This window comes from Spea bombifrons, chromosome 9 (genome assembly GCF_027358695.1).
Source record: "Spea bombifrons isolate aSpeBom1 chromosome 9, aSpeBom1.2.pri, whole genome shotgun sequence".
In the NCBI taxonomy this organism is placed as follows: domain Eukaryota; kingdom Metazoa; phylum Chordata; class Amphibia; order Anura; family Pelobatidae; genus Spea; species Spea bombifrons.
The window spans coordinates 17,621,097-17,644,897 of NC_071095.1; the positions used below are offsets into that span (position 1 = coordinate 17,621,097).

Below are 23,801 nucleotides of genomic sequence, written 5' to 3' on the forward strand. Positions count from 1 at the left end.
GACATGGATCTGTCCCTGTTGGACACTTTTAAACAAAAACTCCTAATTAAGACAAAGACTCACCTTTAAAATCTTTCGGCTTCATCAGAACTCCATAAAGGCGCAAATGTAAATTAATTTGTGTTTAAGCTCGAATTGAGAATTTTTTTTAAATACATTTTTAATGTTTTTTTTTTTTTTTTAACTGGTAATTGAAACAATTAACGGATTTAGCAAGGGAGTAAATATACTATTAAACAATTTTATTATTTCTCAAAATATTCTAGCAAATTTTGTTTCAAATGGCCTTAATCAAAATAAAGAAAAAGACAAACTATAAAAATATATCATATTTCCATTTGCTATTTTAAAATTATTTTATCGATTTTATAGACTAATTTATATATATATATATTAGCATTATTAAGAATTTTTTTTTTAATTTTAAAGCATCCTTTACAATCATATTTTATAATTAATTGGAGAAGCCTATTATTTATATTGATCACAACTAAAAAAATTTACATAGTCCAATGGAACTACAGAAATATTCTTATTAGAATAAACACACTTAATTCCAAAAATGAATGAAATTATTTCATCACGCAGACGCCAACCCATACTGTATATATAATTCCACAAAGATTTAGGTTTTTTTGTAAATCAAAGTTTTATTGAATTTTGTTTGTTTTTCAACAGAGAAGGGGGAAAAAAATAGGGGCGGGGACATACATACGAGGGAGTCCTGACACAGCAGGGCAAGGTGTGGTATACAGAACACAAGAACAAAATCAAATGAGAAATAATAACAATACAGTAGACGCAAATACATAAAAGAAATAAAGAAATATATATACACCAGTACAGGAAACAGAAAAATAACAATACAGAAGGACATGGCTTGGCAAACCTCAGAACACCGTCCAGGTCCCAGCGGCTACCCTACATGTCAGCCAGACGCACCCGTATAGACGAGTCCGCCACAAAACGGGACCAGTAGAACCATTTCCTCCCAAGCCGTGCCTCCTGCCCCGCATGCCCAGGATTATTTTAGGTTTTATGTTTAACCCGAGATACTATAGCTTAATACAAAAGCAGAAGACAGAAACATTTCAATGAGAGGCCATAATCTAAAACTAGATGCGATATAGGGAAAGTTTACTTCACATTGAGGGTGGTAGAGGCTGCTATAGTGAGGGAATGTAAACATGCGTGGGATAAGCATATGGCTCCTGTATCCGAGACGAGACCAACAACTGATGAAGGTTTTAATGTTTACCGCAGGAAAAACAGACTAGATGGGCTGAATGGGTCTAATCTGCCAGTTCCTATGTGTAGAAAGAAAGATGGATGGATAAGAAGAGAGATGGATGGAGAGATAGATAGACAGGGTCATCTTGTATCTTGGCCCCCTCAACAGCCACCAAAACTCCATACTTCTGATATCACATTTCTTTTTAAAGCCCGATGTTAACAGTCCGCCAGGTTACAATATCCCATGATGGAGTCCGCCAAGAGGAAGTGCACAAACCACAAAGGAGCAATTAGTGCCATTGTTGGCTCCACATGCCCCCCACTGTCCTGGGGTACACTTGCCATAGGGCCCTCATATAGGCTAAAGATGGCCTTGATAACGGTGTACATGAAGTGATACCTATTTATCCAATATGACGGATTCTACATCTACTTAATATTCTGCTAGAGGTTCAGGGATCGGGCAATTAGATGCCTGATCCTTAGGTGAGAATCCTAGTGCTTGTGGTATTCCAGAATGGGTTAACGTTGGCTTGCAATTAATTATTCAACAAACGAGTCATTGTCTATGTGTCTAGAAATTATAGACTACAATAGAAAAAAAAGGGAAAAAAAACCCGACTGCGATGTGGAGACTACAAATTAGCCGTGCATATTTCTATGGGATGCAGCGTTTGAGATTTTTTTCTCCAAATGCCATTCTGTCTTGGATAATTGCATAGTAAGCACTGCCATTCAGAGCTGCAAAATGCCCACTAAAAAGAAAAATATGGAGACATGGTAAAAATCTAATTGACAAGGAGAATAATAAGATTGTACTAGCAAGCTGTTAGGAGGGGGTACAAAATTCTACAGAGGGACCTCAAATATATGTAAGAATATACAATAGAACAATCAAATCGCTGCTTTCCCCCAAATAAACTCTGATAAAGAAGAACTAACTGTGCATAACAAATAGGGGGGGGCGCAGAGAAAGACAATGGCGTGTGGGGGGGGACAAGAGAAGCACAGATTAGAAGATACGGCCTATAGAATAAGGATAGGTTTGAAATAATTCTCTACTCGAAGAGTTTAAGAGATTTGAATCTGGGTAGCAAGATCACAATGAGAGCCCGCGCCGTTCTGCACATCCTCCTGTGACAGATTCATAATCCCTACGCATTTCACAGAGCAGATCTTTGACGCTGTACGGCTTGGAGGAAATGAGGAAGAGGGGATATGATAGACACATTTAAATAAATGGGGGTTTAACAAAGTACAGGAGGAGACATGCTAAAACATCTAATCTAGTCTAAAATTAGAGGGGTCAGAGGATTAGATGGAATGCAGGGATATTTGACTTCGCTGGGTGGAATGGCCTACTAGAAGTAGTAAAATAAAGAGGCCTTTTCAGTGACAACTGCTGGCTACTTGGCAAGACTGGATTGAGAATAATGAGGTAGCCCTGGCACTTTAAGACCACCGAATGACAAACGCGACTGAGGGCTGGATAAGACCGGCTGCACTTTAGCATGGCAGAGATGAGCAGGTTTATGGAATTAGCTCCCTAACCAAAGGGATCTCCTACGGGACTCATTCCAAGCAGAACTCTCAGGGTCTAATAAAGATTGTCTGTCTAATACACTGGTTTGTTATGACTGCTTTCTTAAATGTTGTCTTCTTGCACATGTAAGTCTTAGCAGCACGGTGTATTTCTTGGTCCATCCCACCTACTGGTCTCTGCGTAAAAGCTCTGCAGAAACAAAGCCATAATCTGAGAGCCAGCCGTAGTTTTTAACAAAGAAGAAGCGAGAGCAGGCCATGTGATCAATTAGCAGACCAGGAGAAAAGACTATAAAATGGAAACAAAAGGAAACAACAAAACACTTTTTACAGCACAACTCTACTCTTCTATACTACTTTTCATAGATGCACAAAAAAAACATTGTTTGTCCTTTTAAACGCCACAATCCCTTGAGCACAAAGGTGTCATGTTTAGCCTCGCTGGAGACGAAGGCTCATTAAGTGTACATTTAGCTTGAACAGTTACCAAACGATAAAAAGATACATTATCAGGGTGGGAGAAAAAGGAAGATTTTTGTTCCCTTTTGCTCAGGAACCTACATGCCATGAATACAGTTATTAAGGAACTCTGTAAACACAAGCAATGAAAGTATCACTTGGCACAAGAAGCCCCCCAGAGGCCATGAGGCCTTAGGGTATGTAAGAGTAGACTTACAGACAGACGGTAAGTACCCGTAACAGCACGCAGATTACTGAGGCATGCTGTTGGATCAACAGAAATTAAGCTTATTAAAACCCAAGGGAGAATTCCTTTTTTCGCTGGGAAAGAGAATTGATTTTTCTTCATTTTCCAGTGAGTTTAGATACCTCTCTGACTTGGAGCACGAGTTTTTTTAAATTGCTTTTTTTTTTTTCTCTGAGGTTTAGTTGTGCTAGATTAGAATATATACGTACATATATAATTATAAATACACATGCCCCCCACTCTGGCACTTACCATTGGCTTGGGAGCTATCTTTTGGAGAGCCTTAAGTTGAAGTCGCTTGCATAATACATTCATTATTAACCGCCTTACTATTATTTTTCCATTGAAGATTAACGAATAATAATAATAATAAATAATAGAACACAAACTATATTTAAATCTGTTTTAATGAAAATTTCAACTAAAAATTATCAACTGATTTTCTAGTAAGAAAATTACAATTATTGTTGAAATCTGCCTACATTTATTGCCTTTGATATCTGATTAAAAATAATTACCTTCTGTCAACTGTTTTCTGATCATTTTCAGAGGCTATTTCCAGTTAAATGTCTTTATGGAACTCCGACAAACATTATATTTTAATTACCTTTTCGTAAACACCCATTATGGCCCTTGCAAATCGTACATTTGTAACAATTACATATTGTGTGAAATGAGCTTCTTCCGCGAAGGTCTTATAACTCACATGTCGGTAGCTTTTGTCACAGAGAAAATAAAATGGCTTACCGAGCCTTAACCTGCCGAGCCGGCATTCCAATTCAGATCTATGCATTTTGCAAATTCCGCCATGATCCATCCTGGCGATCCCGCCATTATTCTTTTATTGTTCCTTTAATGAGAGGAGACAATCGGTAAAGATCGATAAAAGATTTTTTCATTAACCTATCGTGCCAGTCAGTTTGCTATATAAGCTCTTATTCTTATTCCATTAATATGCAATTGAGTTCTGGCAAGAGTTGTGCAGACCTATAATTCAGAGACTTAATAATAAGTGATACAGCAGGGGATGGATAAGTAGGGAAAAAGTCCAGCCTTGGACCCAGAAGAAATGAAATGGACCACTCGGAAGTCCCTCTCTTATGCAAACCATTTACAAAAATCTGTTACCATAGGCTTTATGGCTTCTAAAGGAATATAATAAAGTATCAGCAGAGAACCTAAAATTGGGACCAGCTAGTGTTCAATATGAAAATGAATACCACCAACAATATACATATTATATTTATAATCATTAAACCTATCAGGGATAAATCAAGTCACTCTTTATTTATCGTGTTACCGATCCAAGAATTGTGTCATGGAGGTTGGGTGAAGACGTTGGGCTCGGAAGAGTTTAAATAGCCCATAGCCAAGCTATTTGGTCTGGTGGAGCCGAGGCAGAAGGCCCAAGTTGGAGAATAGTACTATTGTGTGCTATTGCCCATAGGCACGGTTAGAGGGACTTTGTGCAGACTATGGGAGACACAGAAACAGTTTCGGGAGCTAGTTTAGTAATTTGGAAGGCAGGAATAGAGACAGATGTAATATTATAAGAGTCCCAGGATTTGTCCTGCCCTAGCAAACACATGCAGCCATTTTTGATGACATCATAGTACAGCGCCACCAAACAGTGGGGGGCTGGATTCCCAAATCGAATTCAACAGTTCTAAGCAATATGAGAGATAATCAGTAGAATTGACGACAGCATGGTGTTCTGTATAATAAGATATACGTGAATGTCTTATGTCCACAATGCAGCCGCGTCAGGACTGCGGGGAAAGCTGAAAGATGTGTTTAGTGACAGTCTGGAACTATATTTCCATCAAACACTCTTCACTCACACTTGGCATAAGCGCGGCCAGAAATATTTAAGTTGTTACTGGCACCGGGTTTTATGAACGGCTTTTAAGCCTGCTGTTAATGACAGATTTGCAGAAATAACCAGCATGCATTATAAAGTTCAAAGGTTCTTCTGCAATTGTTCCAGGGAAAGGCAGGTACTCAGTAGGCTCGCTGGGAGGGTTAATAATGCAGGGTTGGCGCTGGGATATTTGGCATCTGTCATGTGTAATCATGTTAGTGCCCAAGCAACCTTCACTGCTCCAACCTCCATGCTGCCCCTGGCAATCTTATCAGTGGGTGCATCCATACGGCCACTATGTCTTTATTTCCATTTTCAACATCTGCATGATTATTCCTCCCCATTATCACTCCCTCATGTTGCTTATTTTTGTTGGTTTCTTTAGGCAGCCTTTGTAAGGATGATACGATAAGAGAAGGGACAGAATTCAAAGATCAGACAATGCAGGTCCTGCCACCTTTAGCCACACATTGAAACTTCTATGGAGCCAACCTCTCTCAAGGAGACCTCTCGGTGTTAAGTAAAGACTGTCTGTCTAATATACTGGTTATAAGTAATTTTGCCGATTAAAAAACATAACAGGCTGTCACACGGTAACAGGCCAGCTTGAGTAAGCACTACCCTACGAAGCTTTCTACATATATAAACCCATCTTCAGGTCTGATGGGGAGGTGAACGTCCCCATATGATGAGACTTGATTATTATTCTTACAGGGTCGTCTGCAAGAATTGGAAACAATTGGAAGAAGAGAAAGGAGAGGCTTCCTGATGGAGCGTTAGACAAACTCCCACAAGCAGTGTGTTGACCTTTGAAATCATCTTACACCAATTTCCATGTTAGGCCAGTTGACCAGAAACGCCTGGCGTGAAGTTCTTCTCCTGTTTTGCGGCACGGTGTCCCCTGTAAAAAGCCCCCGCATGTGACCTAACAGGACACCTCCCTCCCCTGCCAGTACGCCGTGACAGGCAGCTGACACGCGGCTTTGTCTGAGCTAGCATCACTTCCCATAAGTGTTCATTGACCCCGTAGCTTCCTCTCCATCTCCAATTGTCTTGTTCCTGTCTTGATTCAAGCCAGCCAAAAGACCGCTGAGAAAAGAGGGAGCTTAGCGATGTCACCCATGCGTGGTCTCTCGCACATACAGCCTTTTCTTAATGAAGCCGAGCAGATAATTCATCAACCATTTGAGGAGAAAGCAAGAGGGAGATCTCTTTTCAGACGTGGCCCTCGATCTCAAATCGAATTTTTTTTTCCATAACCTTTGTGAATAATATGTAAAAAAAAAAAAAAAAAAAAAAAGAAGTATTTAAGCAGAAGCTTACCTCTCTAAACTAAAAAAAGTCTATATATATTTATATCTATCAACAGTGCATATCAGGTTAGGGTACAAAGGCAATGTTTTTCCCCCCCAATAATTAGCTATTATATATATATATATATATATATATATATAAGAATTAATTAAATTTTAGATTATTCCTTACTGAGCCTTCTTGCATTTAGTTTTAAATATATGGGATCTAATACGTCTGGTAAATTGTACTGAGTTTCTCAGAAGCATGGCCCCTGGGCCCCCTCTGCATTTTGCTGGCGCTCTATTTATTATATAAATTAGAAATATATTTAAAGAATTTGTAACTCAGCCATCCTTTCCTCTGGGTGTGAGGATCGTTTCAACTCCTAAATGAATGCTTACCATTTTTTTTTTTTTTTTTACTTACAATCTACAGAAAATAGAGCCGGTTTTGTGTATGTCGGAAACATTGGGTGAAATTAATTATTCCGATACAAAATAGGTATTCACAAATTACCACTGGGGCTCAAAACAGTTTTGTTATTAGAAATGTATCTGTTTGTAATACTTTGTGATACTAAGTAACATCTACAAGCTCTGTGAGCGTTCCAGTATTTTTGGCCAGGTAGATTTTTAAAACAAGGTCCTATATATTATATTTTAAATATTAAATACATTAACACCCCCCAATTAAACATATGCATGATGGGGAGCTTTAGTATTCTATTATTATTAATGATTCATTATTATTAATTAGTATTATGGTGAAGCCAGCACACTTGTGGCTAAGATATAATGCACAATCCAAATCCACCAGAAACACCCTGTATTCCCTGAACATTTATTCCATCTACCCAACACTAAATGCAGCAAGTCCTCCCCAGAAATAGTTCTTTGTGTCAAATTTTGGCTTATTCATAATTTTTGCTGTGATCAATTAACTGTCACATGACACAAAAGCCTGCGTTGTAGCCGTGTAAACTATATAAAGGTTTCTGAGTGAAGGGCGAAGAGTAAAAAGTCAGATCTACTACGCTTTATATTTGAAGCAGCACTTTTAAACACATATAACTTACTAACAATCCAGAGGAGTCGGCTGCAACTTCACAAAAATCACAAAAATAGTAATAAAGGGTTGAGAATCTGGGGCCATCTCCGCAAACATCATTAAATGATATCCTTATGGAGAAACGTAACGGAGAAGAACGTTTGTAAAGCAGTTCACCACGGCTCACTTTCCTGTCCCGTAAAAACGAGAAAAAAAGGCAAAGAAAAGTCAGAAAAGGCTGTTTTAGGTTTTTGTACACTACGCTATAGACAAACTCTGCAAAACAGCCTTCTTTATAAACCAGATGACTGCAATGACCCAGCGCGCCCAAAGATTGTGTGCAGGAGTCACGGTGCAGGAGCGGAGATGGACAGGGCCTGGTGCAGGGCGACTGCACTCTCCAGGGTGTTGAGCACCTAGGGTTGTGCAGCCACGTACCAGCACCCTGACATATCAGCGGATGTAGTCCAAAATGAAACGCCTGCTCCATGCCCTGGAGCAGGCATGAAACATATCACTAGAATCACATGCAGGATGCTGCAGGCTGGGAGTATAGAAGCTAAGCAGAGTAATAGCTGAAACATAGCGAGCAAGGGATAGGGAGACCAGGCAAGAAACATAACAGACAAGATATACATATTAAAGGGCACAACAGGGAACAAGACAAGGAATACTTAAGATCTGACATGGACAGGACACCCCGCTGCCGGGGACACGAGACAGGACACCCCCACTGCCGGGGACACGAGACAGGACACCCCCACTGCCGAGGACACGAGACAGGACACCCCCGCTGCCGGGGACACGAGACAGGACACCCCCGCTGCCGGGGACACGAGACAGGACACCCCCGCTGCCGGGGACACGAGACAGGACACCCCCGCTGCCGGGGACACGAGACAGGACACCTGTGGCCATAGTATGCTTAGCCCACCACTACACCAAAGTACTCCAATGACGGTGGGTCCTAACGCTAATCCCTGCTAACAGAGGTACAAAACAAACCAAACATGAAACCCAAACACATATCAGAGAGACATACCTGTAGGCTGCAGACCGAGACAAACAGAACACACAGGTGGGGCTCACCTTATAAAGGAAACAGAGCTGAAGCAAAGAGCCGGAGCAGAAGCAAGGAATGGAAGATCAGAACTGATCATACGGAACTCCAGGAATGGATTACGGCAAAACAGAAAAATTGAAGCAAGACAGATATGCAGCTCCTTAGCCTGGGTAGAGCGTGACAATATCGATGATATATTTCTTGTTTCTACTTTTTAGAAGCGCTAATTAAAAAAAACTTTACAACAATTCAACATTATTCCAAACAGAAATTACATTTGTTCTATTTGTTAATTATTTTTAAGATATGACTGGGGTTTTATATATATAATATATATAATATATACATATATTTTTCTATATCTGTTATATATGTTAATATATTTGTTAATATATACCGTATATATATATATATATATATATATATATATATATGACTAGGGATGTCAGGGTTGTCAGCGAGTGATGAGAGGGGATATGACAGAAGTATGTGGATAAAGTACATAATAACAGAGGGTGACAGGAGGGAAGAATGTATCAAAGGAGAAAAGTTTGGATGAGAGACCGTAATCTAAAAGGAGATGATCTGAGGCTTAGATGGAATGTAAGGAAGATTAACTTCATTGAGGGTGGTAGATAAATGGAACAGCCTCTCAGCAGATGTTAATACAGTGAGGGGATTAAACATGCATGGGATGGACATACGGCTCCTGAATCTAAGACGAGACCAACGACTGATTAAGGTTTGAATCTTTACAGCGGGAGAAATAGCCAGACCAGACGAGGCTGAATGGGTCTGATCTGCTGGAAAATGTTTCTATATCGTTCGTTGAATTTTAAGATGCCCAATTTTGGAACCATTTACAATATGCTGTTTGAAAAAATGCACTACAAAGAGAGGGGAGAATCTAACTTCATATTTTTTTCTTGGATGCTTCTGTATAGCTCTATAGAACAAAAAAGAGATTTTAGCTTACCGTCTAATTTTCCTAATTAGATCTACCGCCGCTTACATCAGTAAAGAGTGAGGGGGCAGAAAGTGACCCCAACTGTATCGGCGATGTAAGCAAAAACCTCAATGGGTAGAACATTCAAAGGAAACAGTTCGATGTTCACAATAAAGACCCCCTTTTTTAGGTTGTGGTTAAAAAGAAAGTTGGAAAGTGGGCAGCACCGAGAGAACAGGCCTGAGATGTTTCAGCCTACAGAACGAGATCCCGATGGATAGTCCGAGTAAAAGGATACTACAGCTGTACAGTACTCCGATCTATAGGGCCACTGTTTTGAGGGTGACCCTAAAGGTCGAAGGTGAAGGGTTTCCCAGGAACGTCTTTGATGGGAGACGTCTTTGATGAGAAAGGAGTCCCTGTACAGATGTCCCACAATTAGCATGAGAATGTGGAGCACATGCTAGCAAAGTGTAGCAGAGAGGGAGAGCTTTAATGGAATTTAATTAAAACTGCCACATTTTTCTACTTTTCATTTTTACCCCCCCTTTTGTGCTTACCCCCCCCATACAGAGAGAGAACACTGACCATCACTATCTTGTTTTTCTAGCTAATGTCCACCAGCCTTCCCATAATCTCCACAGCCTTTCGCAGAACCGACCCTTGCCAGCTGAGAACTCCACAAATCAATACTTTTATAGCAGATGACAGCTGCCACCGCCGTGCCCCGCATGGGAAAAAACCCAAAACATAGAGAACTGTCAAAATTAACAGAAAATTGCACAGATGTAAAAAAAAAAAAAAAAGAGAGAAAAAAATCCTTATCATGTATTAAATGAGGAGGTGAATTTTAAGATCCCTATGGGACTTTTATTTAATGGGGCCACTAAACTTTTCACCACCAAAAGAAACATAGCATGGTTGTCGTTCAGATAACAGAGTGATTTATTTACTAAGTGAGTTAAATGCGTTGGGGTAAAGAACGTGATCTTGGTACAATAGACAGGAATGATTCGGCTTTTCTGGAGAGATGGTCCTTCTTTAAGTATAATGCGATGAGATGAAATACACTGCAGACACAACCCCTTAGTTCTTCACACGTTAATGTAATAGAACTCTGATCATTTCCATCCTGCCTATCTGTGCCATACATTTCAGTTGGCTATTTTTTTTCCTTTGCAAAAAATATATTAAATCATGAAAAACAAAGTAAGAGATGCATATGTTTTAATTCCTAGGTTTAAATGATGTTTTACCCCTGACGTTTAATTGTAAGAAAGAAGAAAACAAGGAAAGATGAAGATGTTTAGAAATATAGCGAACGCATCCGACAGAGAAAATACATTTTCAGGCTCAAATGAAGAGGCAAAGTGTTAATTTATTGAAACATACAAATAATAGCCTCCGCTGCTTTGCCTGGCCACTGTAGCCTTCACCTTAACAATAAGATTTGCCCGAATAATTGTATACACGCCTATAGATGCTGATTTTGTCCCAATACGTCATTTTTTATTTTCGACAGAGATGATGACATCATAGACCCCTGTCCCTCTCCACGGATAAGCTAATATTTACCATAGGGTGACCATTTCTTTAAAAGGGATACATAAAAGCATACTGTTGCCTACACGGTATAAATAGTAGAAATATGAGCAAACTTCTAGCTCGCAGGGTGTTAGGGAGCATTACTGGATTTTCGGCCATTTGTGCCACCATATGCAAATAGATTATTCTCTGCTAAACGAGTTCATTTGCATATGGTGCCCCAAGGTAAAGTCCTACATTGGGAAGAGTTCCAACACATTCAAAAGCCATTTTCTCAATCTATATACTTGTTTGTAATTAAGTTAATAGATGTTCATACAATTTAGTTCATTGGATAGGAGGATTTAGAAATATCTTAACCCTGGGTTTAGAAAAGCTAGCTTTGACAGAAACCTTAATAATGTAGCCCAAAAGGATTCCATTTATGAGATCGATGGTCCACTGGGATTCCCCCAACCTCATGACCTGCACGTGGGAACGCCAAGTCTCTTGCATGTCCCCCGGTTCATCTAAAGCACAAGTGACCCGTTTTACCTATAGTGCAGAACACAAATCAACGTGACATGTCTTGCCAAGGTTTGGATGGGAAATTTCCCAGGACAAGTCAAAGGGGACCTTCCTCCTTTTGGTTCCCATCCTTGGGAGCAATGTCTTCATTGAAGACATTCACTTTGCTCTCGATACAATTGAGGTAATAGCCCGCCATAACAAATGGCTTGCAAAGTGGATATTGTGGGTCATTAGTGGGCCCTCATTGTGTCCTCTTCTCTTGGTTAATGGATTGTAAACCATAAATGTGAGCCGCTGCTCTTGTATGTGTACAAGGGAGCCTAATTACAAAAGACAGCTTCTGACTTGATATATTGACATATCGATACAGAGTTGTATGTCGCATTGGCTTTGTGTCCTGACGGCGGAGTGAAATGAACTTTGGGTTTACTTCTGTTGTCATACCCCAATGGTTCCTTTTTGGGGACTAAGCTTTTCGGTTTACCTCCTGATGTCCTTCTTTTCCATGAGTGCAAAATTGTGGTTGAATAAGAGTGTATAAACTACACTGTAGTCCTAGAAGCATGGAACGAGTAGACAATAAAAATCAAAGTATCTGGCCTTTTTAAGGAGCACACAATGCTCTCCCCGTTACACTATAGGCTAGTTCTTGTTCGCACTTATAGGAAATCAAACCCTGAACACAGACAGATTTTTCTTGAAATATAAATAATTAAAAGTTGACATCATTTAGAAATAATTAATTTACAATAATTAATTTATACCTGATGTCTCCTTTCATCTGAAGCTCCGAAAAATTGATATAAATCATATTCCATTTCCTAACAGCAAACGGTGCAGATCAAAGATTTATTGCACAGTAAAAAAAAAAAATAAAAAATATAATATATATATATATATATCTATAAAGATTTCTTTTAAGAAAATAGAATTCTTTTTTTTTTTCGTTTATGGCTATTTCATGTACTGCTCCGGAAAAGTGTTTATTTAGAATTACTGGTAAACTGCATAAACGAACAATTACAGATATATATTTCTTCCGAAGTGTTCATCCCCTGCTGGGAATAAATCCGAGCATTCCCCGGAACAGAACGCGGCTCTGATGGGTATTCTGCACGGGCTCTATCGGAAAACTCTTTGGGTTTCTCTAATTACCATATTGTACGCTCTGTAAGGTGTTAAGGAGCTTCATAAATTTTGCACATGTCATAACATCTCAGAGCACTTAAGCGTGTAATCTTACTAATGAGGGTCAAGGACATTTTCCAATATAGTCCCGGAATTCTTGCTTGGCTATTAACTATTGCGGCACAGCATTTTTAAGGTGATTATTTGCAGGTGGTTATCGTTCCTTGGTTATTAGCCTTGCTCGCTCGGCGATGAAGGATCCTAATTGTAAGCGTCGTTGGTTTGCTTGGACGATTATATCTTTTTTTTTCTGTATACTCAGAAGCGGCACTCTCTACCCGACTGTAATGCCTGCGCTTCGATAAATGGTAAGAAAGCACCCGGGTTCAGGAAGTGGTTGACCAGCGTGCCGCTGCGTGTAAGCCTGTGAAACTGGTTTAGGTACATAAGGTATTATGGAGCTGGGTTCTAGATTATGTTCTATAAAAGGTACATGGTGTCTTGGAAGTGGTAAAAAAAAAAAGATCTCAAATGCCCTTTTTTAATGGGTATTTAAATAAACGCTGTAAGTCTTAGCTTGGTTTTCATGAAATTAAAACAAGAACATTGTAGAATACCATGCTGAACATAGAGAGAAAAGCGTACAAAGGGAGCAAAGAAGGTCTGTCCAAATCCACTGTCTGGTGGCCATAGATAAGTTGTTTATTATAGCTCAAAATCCAAGCTGGCTGCTCTATGCACTTACGATTCCCACCTTCTTATGCAAGAATAGATTTCAAACATATACTCCAGACAAAGATAAATGGACGTCGGCTCAGCCTGACCAACACAAATTAGCCTTTAGGAACTACGTATGCATCCCATGGCCAAATGAAGAAATGCTTGTAGCCAAGAAGCTTGTTGCCCCATTCTTCTGGTTGGAACATCCATGAAGTCTTTGTCTTCCAATGCGAATTGATAAAAAAAAACTATCTCAAGTAAAAGTAGACCGTGATGATTCCCAAAAGTCCCACTGATGTCATAACGAGCACTGACGACATGAGTCAGTGCATGATTGAAACTTAAGCAAACATGAATGAAAAAATTAAGCAGCGTGTAGAAAAAAACCCCCACACCCTGGACACAACGCACCAACATCAAGACAATGAAGACACAAGTCCTATTTGTCATATCGTCATCAAAAGGTCAGCGGTGACTAGTTAGTTATTATTAGCATGGGCCAATTTAATCTTAGCGATTGCACATAAATCACTGTGGACATTAAGAGGCCAAGCGGCGCCCTCGCGCGCACACCCGGTAGCGAAAGGCTGGCAATTCGTGGAGAGTCTTTAGCCTCTGATGGCGTCCCTCCCCCTGTGGCTAATTCCCGTCTCATCGGGCGCGAGGATGTGGTTTGCTCTCGAAATATTAAAGCATGTGATAAATCATAGAGACTGGGCCATCCATCACTCTGTCAAGTTGAAGATCAGGGTCATGAGGAAAAAAGATCAGGGGTCAAGCAGAAATAGATAGAGGTCACAAAAGCCAGGCATTTCTTAAAACAACTTATTTTTATTTTTGGTTACAAGACATGACAAGACAGGGAAATACACAAGTGAGAGAGCACATTAAAGGGACAGGTGGCCCCGCGCATGCAAGCGTGTCAATCCTTCTTATAGGCAATTGGATAGATGGCCCCTTTAACCTTTTGCGTGCCAAAGCAATGAGTATATCACACTGAAAGGGGTTAATTGGATGTGGGGTATTAGTATACATTTATACGCATAATACTCTATGAGTGTATATATTAGTTGAGTTGGGCATTTAGAAGAAAGAAGAAGCAATGGAATGGGGAAAGCTATAGAAATAGATGGGGGTGAGAAGGAGTGAAGGAAAGCAAGACTATTGAGAGAAGACAGGAAGGGATGGATTTAGAAAGAATCTCCAGAATGGCAAAGGAAGACAGGGAGTCTGAGGGAGGTAAGAAGGGAGATTCATGGAGAGGAAGGATGCGATACAGTCTGGATGAAAGTCAGGAAACAAATGGGAATTAGAAAGAGAAAGTAAGGGAGAAAGTCACAAATAGACATATAGAGGGACTCGGGGAGAGATAGATTCTAGGTGAAAAAAGACAAGGAGAGCGTTATTATGAGAGAGACAGGGAGAGAGTCAGGAGGAGGGTGTCAGAGAGAGAGACAGGGGGAGAAAGTCATGGAGAGAGAGATGGGAAGCGAGTTGGTGAGCGAGGGAGTCTTAGGAAAGAGTCAGGGAGAGAGTCAGGGAAGACGGGGAGAGAGTCAGCTCGGGAGTTGCAGAAAGACAGTCAGGCCGGTCCTTAAGGAGAGCGACGGGACAGAGATGAGGAAAAGTGAGGGAATGAGTGAGGTAGCCAGGCACAGAGAGTTACAGAGAAAACACGGAAAGCTCGCACACAAAGTCATAGGAAAGAATAAATAATAGAGAGAAAATAGAAACAGTCAGACAGACTGGGCAGAACGCCCTCTGAACAGAAAACCGAGAGAGAAACGTAAGAAGTATATTTACTAAGAATATGTGTATGGCAGAATTATAATAGTGGGGGTCCCATTACAGAAGACGAACAAAGAATTTTCTAAGCCAATAATCCCCGCTTTCCACACTACAAATTTAAAATAGTTGGGGTAACCAAACTGGTCACTACGCTTTTTATATGTGAATTTAGAGGATAATACAAGGACATTTTATATATTTAAAAATTAAAGTCATAGTAACGGGTCGCAAACCGCCCGGGGGGACTAAAGAACATGTTATTTTAACAGCGAGGCAAGGTGTTTACAATGATAAGTAAGGCGCGCTAAAATAAGTACTTGTGTTTATCTTCTTGTCTGGAGCTTACTTCTATAGGAATGACAATTTACATGCAAAAAAAAGAGTCTTTTTGTCCCAACAAGAATAATCAAATCAATGTTGAAAAGCAGAGGAGAAGCAGCTGCCGGGCAGTCCCTCGACCCAGCGAAACTGGTGGCCGAGCGCAGATGCCAAAGGAATGGTTTGGAGCAAACTTTTTTTAATTATTGCCTAAGTCCAATTGAACAGCGGAGTATAGTTAAAAGATGCTGGAGCTAATTACACCTCATTACCGGACTGGATTAGAGCATGCCTAACTTAGTCCCAACACCAGCGGGGCGGGGGGGCCGAGGGAGGCCTCCTTTCAGAGGGGCTCTGTATTGAAAGCAAAGTTAGTATGTTCAGGGGATGTAAAGAAAGGATTGTTTTTCTGACTGGGGAGGGTGAAACTGCATGGGGCATGCTTGCAGTGAATTGCCAAGCTTGGTAATTAAAAGAAGTATCACACTGTGAGACTCTTCACAGGATCAATAGTAATCGAGACCTCCCTCGCAATCCCACCCGCTCCTTTGCCTACTACACTGAAGCTGTGTCTCTGTTCCGAGGATGACGGACAGGATCGGGGCACACTGCTGGTTCCAGCTCCTATGTTGTGCCCATAGCTAGGGGATGAATAGGGATATCTGCATTTTTTAGATGGTAGATCTGGGGATTTTCTCCTACCTCCTTCTCCACATTTCTTTGGTCAGTAACAAAAAATATTGCTTATGAGAAAGAATTTCCATGTGAGCCGGTGAGCCGGCGAGCCGGGCCCTCTTTACCCAATGTATTGTCTTAATTTGTCACTTCTACTTTTGTCATACTCTTCGAATGTATGTACTGTAAGGAGCGCCGTGTGAATTGCTGACTCTATATAAATAAAAGATAAGAAAAATAATGAAAGATGAACCCGACGGTGTTACCAATGAGTATTTGGAAAGAGTTTTTTCACGCCGCACATTGACACTAATATTAAGCTGGCAGGTTCATGTACCGATCCCTGACCAATATCTGGCATCCTCCACACCTTGATGGTCCCTCATTAATTAAATGTCACAAGAATGTTAGCAACAGAGTTAACAGAGTTTCTTTGTACATCGTGTCAAAGAAAAAGTATTTCTGGTGATTTATGAAATATATGTGGCTGGCACTTTAGCCTTTTTTTTGCCAACCATGTATCTCCTGTTTACTTCTCTACGGGTTAAGGCAAAATTGGGACCGTTACAGAAAACTACGTAGTAGATATCTCCGTAGATACGACTTGTTTTCTAAGAAAATCCTTTGAAACGGCTCTTTAACATTAAATGTATTGCGCTCTGAGTGCAGACTGGAGTTGGGTCGGACATGTCCCGAAGGAGAGCAGGTGAGCCCACGACCAGGTGTCCAAACAGCATTAAGAGTAACCTGCTTGGACCTATCGATCTGTGGGGATCTATAGTATTGGATCCAACAGTTCAATATAAAGAAAAAGAATGATTTTTTCAAATAAAAATAAAAAATAAGATTCTGGTGGAACATATTAGCCATCACCTCTATCAAGAGTAAGCTGTGCTGAGCTATCCGCGGGGGATCTATAAAGTCACAGCCGTTCTGACTACTTGGCACAGGAGCAACCGTAAAAGATCCAACACCATCTAAAAAAGTTGATTTTAATTAAATAGAAACATAGTAAACTGCGCTTGGAGCATAATATTTGCCACCGCCTGCCGTCTTCCTCCTCACCGGCTGCCCGATGCGTCCAAGAAACAGAAGATAGGAGGCAGGTTAGGTGAGTTCCTAAAACGCTCAGAACATAATGGGTTTTACAACAGACATGATAGAAATAAGATTCATAATACTAATTACAAATGCCTTCTATTGAGGAGAGTATAGCACAACATACAGATGAGTGCAGGACACGCTATTAAGTGAGTTCCCTTGGAAAATGGAAAATCTATAACCTAATAAAAATTAAAGGCTTAAAAAAACGCAAGCACCATTCATCACCTAGAAACCGTGTAACGCCTTTTAAAGGTGCTGTTCGACTTAAGACATAACATAAGTTGCACTCTTTACCATGTTAAACAAATAAACCTCAGCAGATCTGTCGTTTTACTCTTTTCTCTCAGGGTTAAATCGCAAAGAAACTTTCAGGATGCTTCTTCAGTTTCCATGGCGACAGCCCACGAGCGCCTGCTTTTGTGCCGCATAAAATAAATACAAAATGTGAATAAGGCATAATTTTGCACGGTGAAATCATTATTTCTGGGACTGCTGCAATCAGTTATAAAAGTGTTATATTCAGCAGAGAAGCACTGGAGAGATACAAGAATTGTCTCATTTAGAAAGAGGGAAATACAGACCGAATGCGTTCCAGATGTGAGAAAGAACTCTGCGGAGGATCAGTGATTTTCAGATAGCTGCGTCACATGTTGTAACCGTTACGGCTTCATAATTCAGTATGATATTTTTACGAGGTGGTATTTAACTGCATAAATTGGCCGTAGGAAATGTAATTTTCTTTTTTTTGTTTCTTACTGTTTCTGGATATTTTTGTGGTTTTGCACTTCCAGGCAAAAAGTTCACAGCCTTCCCTTACCCCGTCGGCTCACTAGGGAATCCGTATGAATGACACGTCTAATTTATTAAAATTCCTGGCCCGCTACCCTCACTGCAATTTCAATTCTCGACATGAAAACCTCCTGACATCTCTCTCAACCCGGTCCCGGGCAGTCGGTGGTCTGTTTAACAAATGATGCAGCACAACGCTGCCGATATCTGTCAGACGTTCACTAAGAAGGAGAAATTCATATTTTAATGGTGTTTGGCTACTCTAAGAAAGATACATTTTCGTTTGAACAATATTATATAAAATAATTGTCAGTTTATTATAAAGCTTTCAGAATGAAAATAAGCTTAATGGAAATAAATAAATAAATAAATAAATAAATAATATAGTGTATAGTATTTTCTGTCCAGACGGTATCTTGCAATACCACATAACAAAGGGAAGGTGGGCTTTCGGTTTAGTTTAAGCTAGAATTCTACATATTTTGCAGAAATACTATGGTCACAAAGCACCAAACACAAGGCTGCGGCACAGGAACCCTGCTATTTTCCTTGGTAAAAACAAAATGCCAGAACACGTACCCACAGAGTTCTCATTTTAATTCTTAATGGTTTTTGAGTTTAAAAATGTTGTTTAATGCCATGACGTGCCAGGCACGTCATTGGTCGTTAAGGGGTTAAGCCTTGGTGTCTTCTACCTGCTGCATCCTTAAGAGTTCGACCGATAAAGCAGCAGAATTCTTTGTATCTGTGCCGAGAGAAGAAACGTACAACTTTTTTTTTTTAATGAAAGACAGAACTGGTACTTGGATCCGGTTTGAAACGCAGTAGATCCACCTACTGTTCTGAATGTAACGTTCAGCTTTTAAGGGTGTATTTGCTGGATTTTACACAGTCCTACACCGTAACAACTCACCTTGTCTATAAGGCCAACATTGAATGCAGAACGTAGTCCGGTGGGCCATGCAGGAGTGGACACCGATCTTTGTTCTGCTTCGGACAGTAAAATTGTGCAAGTAAATGTAGTTTGTTTCACTGGCTCCTCTGATTCCATCTCCAATTGATGTCCCAAGCTGTGCTTTGGTGGAATTATGGAAAGCCTTTCTCCTCTCACTAATAATTGTCAATGAACCTAATTTAGTTGCATTTCATTACTCTTGGTTAAAAGGGTGAGCACTCGACGAGGGGGACCGATGTATTTGGCCACTGTTATTATTCAAGTAATTATTTGGTAGGCTGTAGTATTAATTCACAGTCAAGCTCAGAAAACATGAATCTCAGTGGAAATTTCTAGATTTGCATAACAGCAAATTATTTTATAATTTGGATGGAATTAGTACATTCAGGTAGTTACAGTGAAATTGCCAAATCCATAAAAGCCTACTTTACTGAATGAATCTCATAGAGTATGATTGTTATCTCTGTGGATTTATTAAACTGCCGTTCGCAGCTGATACGTGCTGGCAATGGGAAGGTAAGCCCAGCAGAGACGATCAGAAGACGGGCGCTTACAGAAGGGAAAAGAAAAAAAGTCTGATGAAATGTTGACAAAACTGAAAAATAAGCGATAAACAATAAGTGAAGCTCTAAGCCTGTATCAGGGGTTTTATGATGGTGGGCAGTTGGGTTCACAATCCTAACCCAACAGTCAGAGAACAGCTTGAGGCTCCAAAACACCATCCGGACACATCGGGTCCAGTTACTGAGGTTATAAAGTAGTCCTTAGATATCACTGAACCAGTGAAACATGTTTTGTTGTTATGCATTTACGGGAGTTTAAATTAGTTAATTAGATAATGCCCTAATTGTCCTGTTAGCTATCCCAGACCATACATTTTGATTTGAAATAATAACATGGGGGATATTTTATCACAGTTTTTAGTTTTGTCCCCGGCTTTATCTAAACATGTGCATGAAACGGTCAAATACTGATCTACCAATTTTATTCATTGATTATTCCATAAATTCACATAATAGTTGCAGCCCTCGGAACACAATTGAGTGTCTTTGTAAATGCCGATAAAACCATTACCATATGTATCAAAGATGGAAATTACAGTGGAAACAGCTTATAGCCCCTGGCTGTATGCAGACAATTGGCTCTTTCAGACGAAGAAGTTGCTCATTTAAACATTTAAATATATGAATATCAACAGAGCATTCTGGATCGGCTCTTGCAAGTCAATGGGGAAATACTTATTTCGATAACAGCATCCATTTATTCTCTAATTGTCGCTGTATTGTGTGTGGGGCTCAATTAAGGTAAATGAGGGACAATTATATTTAAATGCATCAAACTACACGCACGGTAAAGACTGTACAAATAGTGAGATATGTGTGTGTATATATATATATATCTATATCTATATATCTATATACTACCGTTCAAGTTCGAGGGAGCTTAGAAAAGTCCTTGTTCATTAAACTAAAGCACATTTTTGTCCATTAAAATGACATGAAATGTATCAGAAATACAGCGCAGGCGGGGTTAATGTTGTAAATGTATCACTCCTGTGTTCCAATGGCATGCTGTAAATGCTAATCCAAGTATAAGTTTTAAAGGCTAACTGATCGTTACATGATTATGTTACAGTGAAAAATCCTCGTTTTCCATATAAAAAGCTGCGTCCCCAAACTCTTGAATGGTAGCGTAGATATCCTACATTATTATTGCCTAGGTATGTAATAACTCAAAGTTACCATTAGGTCACAAAGTCACATAAAAAGTGTTGGTAAATCCCCAGCCGGCCCACTATCCATACCCCTAAAACAAAATTGTGGTCATTGGTGGTGATGTTTCTACATAAATATATTTAAAGGAATGGGCATCACTTTTGTCATCATTCAATATTATGTATAATATATGGGTGTTAAGTATCTTTCCTACATCCTGATAATTAAAGTTTATAGTTATTATTGTAAAATGACTTATATATTTTAGATGTATTTACTTTTATTTATTTTGTTGCCCGTTTGTTTTTCACCTCCCTATCCCTATTTGAGTCCTTCTTTTTTTTCTGGCTAACAAGCAGTTAACGATGCAAATGTTCCAAAAGTTCTCCCTTAAGTATTTTTCAACCCTCTTTTTTTTCTTAAATCAAAAGCTGTTCCTTATCTCTTACAAGCAGTGATTTTCTCTGTGGCTATTCATCCAACAACAGAGGACAATTAGCTTTGTTTATAGGAAAGGGGGGCTTCTTGTGAGCAAGGCATGGGGAGCACGGCCACGTCAATCAATGAGGAGTCAAGGGTGTGAGAGTGGCTCTGTGCCGTGGGGCTGTAATTGGGAGAGGGGGTGTAGGGGGTAGCTGTCAAATGACAGTCAGAGAATTGTGCCAACCCTATACTCGGGGGACCTATTAAACAAAACGCTCTAAGCTTAGAGCTCTTTGGCAGAGCAAGAAAATAATAAAGAGATGATAGAATAACCACAGATAATTCAAAATGTCTATTCATTATTATCATTACTTATTATCTGTTTATACATTTATCTATACAATTACATTTACCTATAAAACTATCAATAACTATAACATTTATCTACATAGCTATCAATCTATTATTATCTAATCTGGAAATCTATCTATACGATTACATTTACCTATAACTATGCCATCTATCTACATATCTATCAATCTATTAACATTATGTATTATTTGTTTATAAATGTATCTAATCTATAAATCTATCTATACAATCACATTTACCTATATAATATCAATAGCTATAACATCTCTCTCTCTCTATCTATTGAACTACATGTCTATCTATTGATCTATCTAACACTTCATGTAGGGGAAGAAATGTCCTGGAACCCCCAAATTGTGGGTTGATTCCAGATTTCCTCTCTTTTGATAATACAATGTGCATGTGATGTGCTTCATTTATCCTACATCAATATCTAGCACTGTTCTGCCTTGAAATTTTCCTCTGATGATGAATGTTAAGTTGAGTTTGCGCAAATATCAATTCAGAAATATTATTTAAATAATAAAACCAATTGTTTTGTTATGTTTTGTTTGGAAAAATCGTAATGCATAATAAAAACCTCAAATGTAAGTCATTAGAATAAAACTATTCAGTATGGTTACTACCTGTTTTTTCCACTCTCCGGTATATTATTTTTAAATTGTTGTACTGGCCAACAGCATTAGAGATATTAGGATAGCTATACTTCTAAATTAGTTACTTTATTATTATTGTTATTATTATTATTGTTATTATTATTATTATTGTCACTTTTTTGCAGTTTTACAGACTTGTAATTGCTTCTTTTCCAAAATTAACTAGAGTAGACATTGTTATAAGGATACATGCACATTAATGCGTCGCTAATATTATGTTCCACAGGCTACATTATTGCTTACTCTTAGTTCCAGACCTAAAAGCAAATTATATATATAAAGCCCAAATTTGCCTTTAAAAAAATAATTGTTTGTATCTGGGGCATTATTGGTTCTAAGTCAAAATATTTTCAGCTCACATTTTTATTCTATTTATTTTAATTTATATTTATGATTTGAAAGATGCAAGCTATTAATGATGGATGTTTAAATGCAACCCCAATACGAAATCTCTTAACATTCGTTTTTGTTGATTTTCTCATTATGATTTTCTTTTTCACTTGGTTAAATGGTTTCAGTTTTATATTATTGTCTATTATTAAAATGCAGTTAAATCATTTTATTAATACTTTTTTATATACAAAAATAATTTGTATACATTTTGATATTATTTGATCTCTTGGACTTAAGTATATATATATATATATATATACATAAATTCAGAAAGCGTGAAATATTCAATATGGTTGAAAGTAAATCTATTTAATTTTTTTTTCAGCTTCTTTCACACACATATATATATATATATATGGAACACAATGAAAATAAAATTAAATAGATTTACTTTCACCCATATTGAATATTTTACGCTTACTGAATTCTTAAATGATTTTAACCATTATTGAAATCTATGTATTTTTGACCTGATTATCTACTTATTTTTATTCTAGGTATTTTTTTATAAAGTAAAGGTTTGGTTGATTCAAATGAATATAGAATGCAAAATGTTTTAATGCAATTAAGCAATTGTTTTACCTTGTGGACTACATAGGACTCCAAAAATACATGCCTAATTGTAACAAAATGCTATTGTAAAGATGCGTATTTTCTGAAGTAGTTTTTTTCAGCTTTAGGCAAATAAAAAAATGCAATTTACTCCATAGAACATCTTGTTTCCATTCAAGTACATTTATTTTCATTTATTATCTGTGAATTTAGTAGATGAAGAAAATATGTTCATAATCTGATTGTAAGGTTCCAGTACCAAATATATAACTATATAACAAGGTGTATATACCAATGAAGTGCTTGAATTCCTTTATATGTCATTGGTGAGAAATACGGGCTCTTCCGCACGCAGGTCATGTGTAAGCCCCCTGTCCATGGGGGGGGGGGATGAGGAAGGCATAGAATAAAAGGGTGTTATACTGACACCTAGTGGTCAAAATGCTGACTGCGCCCTCATTGAT

At 38.8% G+C, this 23,801-nt stretch overlaps 1 long non-coding RNA gene across 1 annotated transcript in view; it reads right to left on the reverse strand.

The window, feature by feature from the left end:
* Positions 1 to 4,228: 4,228 nt before the first annotated feature.
* LOC128504752 (uncharacterized) overlaps positions 4,229 to 23,801 on the reverse strand; it is a 59,091-nt gene continuing 39,518 nt past the window's right edge. Inside the window, exon 3 of the long non-coding RNA XR_008355488.1 lies at positions 4,229 to 4,331. This is a non-coding gene — a long non-coding RNA (uncharacterized LOC128504752). The remainder of the gene's footprint in view (positions 4,332 to 23,801) is intronic.